This window comes from Spinacia oleracea, chromosome 4 (genome assembly GCF_020520425.1).
Source record: "Spinacia oleracea cultivar Varoflay chromosome 4, BTI_SOV_V1, whole genome shotgun sequence".
Taxonomy (NCBI): domain Eukaryota; kingdom Viridiplantae; phylum Streptophyta; class Magnoliopsida; order Caryophyllales; family Amaranthaceae; genus Spinacia; species Spinacia oleracea.
The window spans coordinates 17591500-17597766 of record NC_079490.1 but is presented as its reverse complement, the minus strand read 5'-3'; the positions used below and the strand labels follow the sequence as shown (position 1 = coordinate 17597766).

The 6267-nt window shown below is 29.7% G+C and overlaps 1 non-coding gene and 1 pseudogene across 1 annotated transcript; both read left to right on the top strand.

Annotated features, from left to right (window-relative positions):
• The first annotated feature begins 2173 nt into the window (after nt 1-2173).
• On the top strand, nt 2174-2277 carry LOC130460522 (uncharacterized; annotated as a pseudogene).
• Nucleotides 2278-2341: 64 nt separating this feature from the next.
• LOC130460529 (small nucleolar RNA snoR53Y) lies at nt 2342-2425 on the top strand. The gene has a single exon (XR_008920385.1). It is a non-coding gene; the product is annotated as a small nucleolar RNA snoR53Y (small nucleolar RNA).
• Nucleotides 2426-6267: the final 3842 nt, after the last annotated feature.

Below are 6267 nucleotides of genomic sequence, written 5' to 3'. Positions count from 1 at the left end.
GTGATTTTCAACATCTAACACCTAAGACAAATAGTTCTTTCCAGTGATATCAAGGACCGCAAATACAAGTTTTGTAAGGTCTGAGATAGTTCACTATACAGGAAATATTGCAAATTATGGCTCAGGTAATAAACATATTCAAATTAAATTGTAATACAATACCATAGTTTGAAGTAGGTAATCAACTAAAAGAACGTCCTTAAAATAATATTTCAAAGAATATAACTCTATGGATTATACCTAGGGGTGTTCATCGGTCCAAACCCGGACCGGACCGGACCGACCCGGACCGAATAAGACCGAAATTTGATAATTTGAGACCCAAAGACCGGACAGATTATGCTTGGACCGAACCCGGACCGGACCGATAAAATCGGTCCAAAACCCGGACCGGATCGATTTGGACCGGTTGTAGACCTTTTTCTATATATTTTTTATTTTTCTAAAAATTATGGTAAAAAAGAAAAAATATATATAAAAAAATCAATTTTTTAAGGCCTTTTTTGGAAGCTAAAATAAAACATATCACAATATAATAATATTTACAACATATTAAAGGAGAGAATTAACTTTTTAAGTATTTTATATTATATTTTATTAAGAAAAAATTGATCCGGTCTAAAATCGGGTTTTTGGACCGGACCAGACCGGACCGGACCGAAGACCAGAAATTGATATTTCTCGACCCGATGACCGGACCGATTGTCTTCGGTCCGGTCTGATCCGGTCTGGGTCAGTCCGGTCCGGTCCATTTTTTCGGTCCGGACCAATTTTTGCACACCCCTAATTATACCTTTTGAAATTAGAAAAATGAACAACATTCGTAGTACATAGTAAAAATACGAAGTATGGTTAGTCCGCAGTCCGCACAAGCATCTTCGTACATAAGCAGTAAAACAAACTCATACCTAATCATAATAAAATCTATAATATATTTGATTAATAAACCAATTGCATGCTAAATCCAATAAAAATATGATAAATCATATGGATCCATTATGTTAATTAAGTGCGAATTGACTTCATAAAAACAAAATAAAGAAATTGAATCCAAAAGGTAATAACGTGGATACTTCCATCAAAAATAAATAAAAATAACATGGATACGAATTGCAAGCGGAGTAATTATTGCTTGACTACGAAACAACCAAATCGCAGCGGGAACAAAACCCTAATAATCAACTAATCTAATAATTCATAAACTTCACCCATTAAAACATTTAAAAAACGACTAGACATGTATTCATACAAATTGTATAGTTGCGGTGCCTACCTCAATGACGGATTCTTTGTTTTCCTTTTGCTCAGTTGGTTAGAATTTGGTGCTGATAACGTGTTGTGAAATAGAGAGAAAGAGATGAGAAATTGGGAGAGAACAACGGTATGTTTTATTCCATGAACAATAGGGTATATATACATACAATATAATAGGGTTTGCTTGGAGAACAATAAACCCTAGATCTAGAATATTCCAGAAATATACCAGGGGTATAATGGGCATCTACGTAATGTTTCATAACACAATTGTAATACACAATATTTATTAAAGTTTGAAAAAATTAAGACAAACATAAAATGATTGGATCATTATCGGGTACCACTCTCACATAAAATAATCTATGTAATCGTACCGACATTTAAATTGGGATTTTTTTTAAGAAAAGATGCTTATCAGATCGTTATTAGGTACCCGTTACACATAAAATTCGTAACCGTATCCAATATCTAACATTTTCTGATCGATTATCAATCGATCGAGCTTCGAGAATTTCATTTTTTGGATAATTTTCCTCTAACCCTAAAAGGTTAAAAAAACTTGTTCAAAACCCAAGAAACGGGTTTGGGTTGTTAGTGTCAAATTTTGAAATACTAATTACACACATTTTGCAAAAGAAAGAACAAGGTTGGCCCAAGGATAATTACGGGCCAAAAGAAACACTACAATATTGGGCTACAAAAGACTCTTAAACGTTAATTTCAAAGCGATAAACCCTAAAACTATCCCCGTTCTTCCGCCTCTCTTTCATCTTCTCCACTTGATATAAATCTCTAACAATTTTTTTTACTCTGTACACTCCTCGTTCCTTCTCATTTTCTGTAAAAACTTCATTTTTTTTTGCTTTATTCTTGGTTTTAATTTGATTATTTTTCTTTTTTAATTGTAAAATAAGTAGATGGGCGATGATGATAAATGCTTATTAATCCCAGCTCATTACGAGATTTCCTTTGTGGAGATCGGGGAATTGAACTTTATCCAATATTTATCTGAGCTTTTTTTATCCCTTTTCCAAAAAAATTAAATTGATCTTACAAAATACTGTTATTTTTATATATCTTATAAAATCCCAGTGATGCAATTTTATACCATGCTAATTCTGATCAACCCATGATCGATAACTTTCACTATTGATTAGCTGAGGGTTCTTTTAAAAAAAAAATTGTTTTTGGATTTTTAATCTGCAAAACCGAGTCTTTGTGAGAGAGGAGTAAATTAAGGTGGTGGTGGTGGTGGTGGTGGAGGTGGAGCTCTGATTAAATTTTAGGTTGAGAATTATACGGACTGGATCTGGTTACCGGGCGGTCGGATAGGATTATATCGGACAATTTTACAATGACTAATTTTAACCTCAATTTAATTTGACCTTAAACATATTACAGAAATTAGCACATACTGAAAGGCACAGTGACTAATTTAAGTAGTCATGGTTGTTTGTATAATTAGATTGTGCAATATAGATTTTGCAGCATAAATTTGTCTGATTTTATGTTTGCCAGTATTTACAATATATTTCATCATTAGAAATGTTCAATAAAATTTAGTAAAATATTTATGTTAAATTTGTTTTTTTTTTTTGAGGAAATATGTTAATTTTCATTATAAACACGAGAGTTTACCCGTTTCAGGTGTTTTTCCCTAAGCGTAATCATAGCAAAAACTAATACTCATACTTTGGCCAACAATGTTCAATAGGTCTATATTAATAGGTGAAGTAATTCAACAATAATAATTCTCAATAAAGGAAGGAAAGTCGGTTAAGTAAAATTGGTCTTCCACCTTTACGAAGAGGCACTTAGAGCCTATTTACTTGAAAGATGTAAATTATTATTCCGTACATGTAAATGTAGTACATTTCTAACCATTGATGTTACTTCGTTAGCTGGTTATTTCAATAATGACATTATAATTATACTTTAATTATAATTTATTTCATTAATTATACTTTAAGTCCAAACTCAATCTCTCTGATAATGACATTTTAATTATACGTACCTTAATTATAAATTACGGAGTAATTATGTTAAGTCATTAATAAATTTAAATCCAAAAACAAAAGTTTCCCAAAATTAAATCTCAAAAATGATGTTAAAATTTGGAATTTTTTAACAATGAGTAATTTTGGTAATTTTTGAGATTTAATTTTAGATTTTTTTTTACTACTAGTCTATACTTTTCTCATTTTAAAATGAAGATATTTTCTTTATTTCTTACTCCCTCCATTCCTTTTTTATCTTCCTGTTTCTATAAATGTCGTTTCTATTTGATCTTCCTGTTTCTATTTTTGGACATAACTTTTTACCATAAATTTCTCCACCCTCCTTTATTTAATTCATTCACATTTCCCCATTCACCCACCCAACCCCACTTTTATGATTTTTATTACTTTAATAAAAATATCTTCTCTCTCCTTCATTTCTTTATTATTTTTCTTCATTTCTTTATTATTTTCGGAGTAATTGTTTTGGGTTATTCAAAATTTTAAATATTCCTTCTTTATATGTATGAATTTCGTATAAACTGTACTTTTGAAATCTTGTGACGGAGGCACGGAGCAAACGATATACAAAATATTTGTTTTTTTGGTGCGTATGAGCCACAAAGGCAATAAAAATTATAAATGGGGTGGGGAGATTCGAATCTGAGACCTATTGTACACAGGCCCTCAGTCTTAACCACTAGGCCAAGACATCATTGGTATATACAAAATATTTGTGAAGTGAAGTATAAGACTATTCTCAAGATATTGAATCAAAACACAGTATTTCAAGTACTTCGCATAAATTTTTCGAATTGAAACCACAATCACAATTTTGCGAGTATGTTTATATGACATTTGTACTTGAAAACTATATACTCCCTCCGTCCCTTAATATTCGCACCGCTTTGACCGGTGCGGAGTTTAAGGCACTTGAATTTACTTATTAATTTAATAAGTGTTAGTTGATAGTGGGATATTTTTTAATATAGTTAGTGTGAAATGTGTAATGGGTGGGGAGTGGTGAGTGCGGGGTGTGAATTTTTAAATGATTTTTTTGTAGGGAGTAGTAGTGTAGGTGGGTTAGTAGATAAGTGTAAGAAATAATATAATATTGGTCAAATTGTCCGTTTATAGAAGCGTTTTGCAAGTATTAAGACGGAGGGAGTACTTGTATTTGACCATCTTTGTAATAAAGAATTATACTTCGTAATATATTATATTTTAAAAGATATTTATATAAATGTCTACATGTCGCGCTCTCCCTCGAACCATAAGTCCATAATATTAATCCACTTTCATTTGAAAAAAATGAGAAACCAATTAAGCTATAACCCTTTAATTGTTGTCTTCGCAAAAACAATATTAATTTATTATAGAACAATTATCTTGTAAAAAAAAAATCAATAATTTCATTAAAGAGTATAATAAGTAATTGTTATGTACACAATAATATGGGGCTTCACCCGGGCCAATATACTAGTCATGCACGTATCTTGTATTCTTGTGCATAAACATTATTTTAAGAAAGGAAAATTCATTAACAAAGAGTCCTATAATATTTACTATAGATCTAACAAATAAAGGATAAATTGAATCAAATAAATGTTTCCTTCATCAAAATTATCGTCTTTTAATAGATCTTGAACTATATAACGTTTCTCGTATTTAGCACTGGATAAAAACATGCAACATTTTTTGAAAAAACAATAGTTGTGTGGGATCTTAGATCCGTCTTAATAAATACTAGATTTTAGCCAGTTCAATGCACGAATTCTATTAAATTGTTATTTTTAAATAAAACTCCTATGTATATATCAATTTTATATTCTTTGTACTACCTCCGTTTCATAAAGTTTTTTACAGTTACTATTTGCACGGACTCCAATGCAATATTTAACTACTAATATTTCCAATTTCGTACGTGAAAAAATTATAAAAATTTGATATTCTGAAAATACATCCTGAAACCAATCTAACAAGATCTTACATGTAACGTTTTGATGTATATAATAGTGAGAATTTACGGTCAAAGTTTTTATACTTTGGACACATTTTCCAAAGCGTCAAGAACTTTCTGAAACGGAGATAGTATTAGATTAGATTAGTTTTTTATTTTGCATTGAATTTCATTTTAGATTTTTTATGAGAGTGTTTGTTTTTGGATGAAATTGTATATGCGTGATATTAATAATTAATTAATAAAAATATCTACGTGACACTTAATTAGTTATCTATGTGGCACTCGACTTTTTAATTCAAAATTGATTTTGAAATCTTATTTTTCATTGGCCGAACCCATTAGTTTTCCTACGTGGTACTCTAATATTGGATTAATGTTTGATTTTAAATTGAATTTTATTTATTTTATTTTAGATTAGTGTTTGATTTTGGATGAATTTTATTTTCGATTTATTTTTTAATTATCAGAGTGTTTGATTTTAGATGAAGTTGTATATATTAGTAATTAATTCATTAAAATTTCTACGTGGCACCTTATTAATTATCTTGTGGCAATTGGTTTTTTTAATTCAAAAATAAATTAGAAATCTTATTTTTCATTGGCCGAAACCATTAGTAATCCTTCGTGGCGCCATAATAATTCAGCAAATATGCTTATTGGATTAAGGTTTGATTTTAAATTGAATTTTATTTATTTTATTTTAGATTAGTGTTTGATTTGGATGAATTTTATTTTAGATTTATTTTTTAATTATTATAGTGTTTGATTTTAAATGGAGTTGTATATATTAGTAATTAATTCATTAAAATATCTACGTGGCACCTAATTAATTATCTACGTGGCAATCGATTTTTTTAATTCAAAAATAAATTAAAAATCTTATTTTTCAATGGCCGAAAACATTAGTAATCCTATGTGGCGCTCTAATAATTCAGCAAATATGCCTCCTTTATATATATATACTAGATTTTAGCCCGTGCGATGCACGGTTTCTATTGAATGGTTACGTTAAAATAAAACTCCTATATATATATATATATATATCAACTG